Source organism: Panthera leo, chromosome C2 (assembly GCF_018350215.1).
Source record: "Panthera leo isolate Ple1 chromosome C2, P.leo_Ple1_pat1.1, whole genome shotgun sequence".
NCBI classification, from domain to species: Eukaryota; Metazoa; Chordata; class Mammalia; order Carnivora; family Felidae; genus Panthera; species Panthera leo.
The window spans coordinates 116,117,000-116,120,517 of record NC_056687.1 but is presented as its reverse complement, the minus strand read 5'-3'; positions in this window follow the sequence as shown (position 1 = coordinate 116,120,517).

The following is a 3,518-nucleotide window of genomic DNA, read 5'->3' as shown; positions in this document are numbered from 1 at the left end:
GGCACATCTGTAAACCTTCTCTACAAGTGAATGATACAGGGATGGTGGGACTTCCAGGAGTCTTATTGGTCTCTCTACCTTATGACTTTTATAAAATTATGGACCTAGGAGAGGCTGGGGCTTGAGGTTTACCAGATTAGTGCTCACTGAGTTTACCAGATTATTCATACAAATAACAAAGGGAATGGATTAATTATCAGGCATTAAATTTTGACAGAAACCATATTTTTCTGTTTCTCCCTATATGCATATGTTAATATGTTTCTTTCGGTGTATCCTTACAGAGACAGGGTATACTAGCAAAACAGAGATGAAATTCTCTCTAAACCACAGTTTTAGTGGTACAATTTCTAATGAAACACCAACTGACACTAGGTAAGGGCAGAACCATTTTTGCAAATGGTGATTGAGTCTTCAACACAACATATTTAATGAACTAGATTTCTTAGAGAGGTAAGCCAGATACCATGCTTTAAACTGGTTAAGAGTAAAGTAATTCCCCAACAAGTATAGTCTTTCTTTTGCTTAGTCTTGATAAGCACAACAACACACCATCCTACATACAAACAGGAGAGTTTTGAGATTTTGAAATTAGCAATAAAGAATATAAATAACATAAAACTGAGTTTTTGATTCATCTGGTTTTCAGTCAGGAGAAAGGAGACATAAGGCATTCCATATTGAGGTAGAAGTGTTTTCCAGTGGGTTTTCTTCTTTAATATAAGCTATTTTGACCTATATTTTTGGATGTGGGAGAAGTGGAGTATATAACAACTGCAGTCTTTGTAATCTTCTTTTCTTTCTAATGGAAAGGCCCAGTCTGCATCCAATAAAAGCTTTCTTTCTAGCCAGAATTTGGTCAGATTTTGGTGAACAGGATTTTCCCAAAGTGGGACTAGTAGCACTCAAATTACAGTAATTTATTAGAATTTGATCCTATAAGACACATAAAATGATTTTCCAGAGCGACATTTATTTCCATCATCTCTTTCTTTGCCAACTATGAATCATTTAAGTTTTCAAAGCATAAATAGTATTCTCTCAAGAAATAATTGGATGACCACATAGATGGGCCCTGTATTTTTGGAACCATTATGACATGGTTCTGGAAGAAATCAATTTTCTGGAGCCTTTTTCTGGGTAACTGTACTGGTGCTCACTGAAAGAACAAAGCATCTTATTTACATAATACAGAAATGCATTCACTCTGTAAATGGAACTAGTAGAAATGTAGATGGTAAAATTATCTTCTACTTTTCAGTGACATTTAACATTGTAAACTTTCTTTTTCTTCAAATAAAAACTTTTAACTCTGAATTAGGGGAATTGCAAGCTGTTTAAACTACTTATTTTTCCAAATCCAAGGATAAATAAATAAGTAACATACATCAGATTTAAGATTTCGTGGAACTTTCAGTGATCTCATTAAAAAGTCCAGGTTCTGTTTGTTTTCTTGTTTGTTCGTTTGCTTGTTGATGGGCATTTGACTTGTTCTCACTTTCTTGGCTATTATAAATAATGTTGCTATGAGATTTGGATTGTGGGTAATGGTTGTATAACTCTGTACATTAAAAGTCACTGGATTTTAGACTTAAAATGGGTGAATTTAATAATAATACCTCAATAAAGCTGAGTTTGTTTAAGGATAGTTTTAAATATAGCTAGATTATATGGCTCTAGCTGATTATTTGTAAGATGGCAAGAAGGCTTTCTTGCACCAGTACATCTTTTTTTTTTTTTTTTTTTTTTTTTTTTTACAGAGGGAGAGAAACAGAGAGACAGAGAATGAGCAGGGCAGAGAGGCAGAGGAAGAGAGAGACAGAATCTGAAAAAGTCTCCATGCTCAGCAGGTAGCCTGACATGGGCTTGATCCCACAACCTTGGGATCATGACTTGAACCAAAAACGAGAGTTGGACACTCAACCAACTGAGCCACCCAGGCTCTCCACCCCAGTTATATCTTGCTCTCAAGATCTGACATTTCACCATTAGAAACTTACTTTTTGGGTTATGAACTTGACTATCCTTAAATGCTATTGTTGGGGATAACTCATGAAAGTTACTCAGTTTGTTGTGGGAAACATGAAATCAATGATTTGTGAATTAATTAAAAATATCCAAATGGTTATGGTTCAAGGGCTAACTTTGGAGGATGTCAATCAGAACAGAACATGAAAGGGATGTAATAAAGTTCCAGAGAAGGAGTGTCTCTGGAAGAGAAGATGTAGATTGGGTACTCCAGAGGAGGTCTTGGGGAAGCAGAAAGATCCTAGAAACCCTGAGGAAGACACACTAAGCTTGTGAAGACATAAAAAATGGTGGTGAGAGGTTGCTCTTCTTCCAGAACTTCTCCCTGCTATAAAATTTAACTTAAAAGTTTTTCTTGGGTATTACAATCAGAGTGCTTACTTATTGAGTATTTACAAAAGAATAATGGAGTCTCACAGCAAAACAGTGAGCTCTGCTGGTCTGCTGGTGATGGTCAGATTCACAGAGCCTAAAAGATGCAAACCGATTAGAGAATATTGTGGAAAAAAGTTAGTTCTTGTATAATCTTAAACAAAAGGGTACAGAAAGTCTCAATGGAAAAGGATACCTTTGTACATTTTTAAGTTTTATGCTGCATGTTTGAATTCCTAAGGGATTCTGTTGATTAGAAATAGGACAAATATTTCAGTAGTGTAATTCTATTGACTGTTTGTTGAATTATATCCCAAACAATAGTGTTTCTGATGACATCTGCCAAGGATGCAGATTGTGGGTTTTTTTTCAAGGCCAAAATTTCTGGGCAGGCCAATTTTTCCCTGGTGAAGTTGCCCTCTCATGGCCACGTGTCTTGTAATAGAGTATTTTCCCATAGCACAAAGAAAGTCATCTCTAAATGCTTAGCTACAAGCCAAACCACTGGATAACTCTTTCTAGTTTTCTAAACTTACCATATCTGGGTTTTGATTAACAATTCTAAAATAAACACGAGAGATTGTAGCAAAGAATTACTTTTATACAAGTCTTTCTGTTATTATTTTGTTGGAATAAATGAGGATGGGGCCAGTACATGAGTTATTCATGCAATGCAGGGAAGAAATGTCACTTTACTTCCTAGACCCCTGCCGAGTTCTACAGATTTCACCAAAATATTTTGTAGATTTATATTTTTTTAACTTAAAAATATGGAAGACCTGAATGAAATGGATAGGTCTCCTTCAAGAGTCAAAAAAAAATTCAATTTCATTGCTCAGCATGTGACATTTTTTTCTCTGTGTTTCAAATTATGTTGTGAAAGTAGATCTCCATGTCTTTTTAATACAAAACTTAGTTCTGTACATTGAAAAAAATCATACAATAGAAGAGATCAGGCTTATATGATTATGCTTTCATATTTAAAATATAAATTTTTCTAAGGTTCTATTTGTGACACATCTTACATTTATTTTATAAGGAAGGCAACATTTAAGATAATATTTATCCCTTGACTAAGAAGAATAAGAAATATATGCAAATACAGAGAAATTATACTG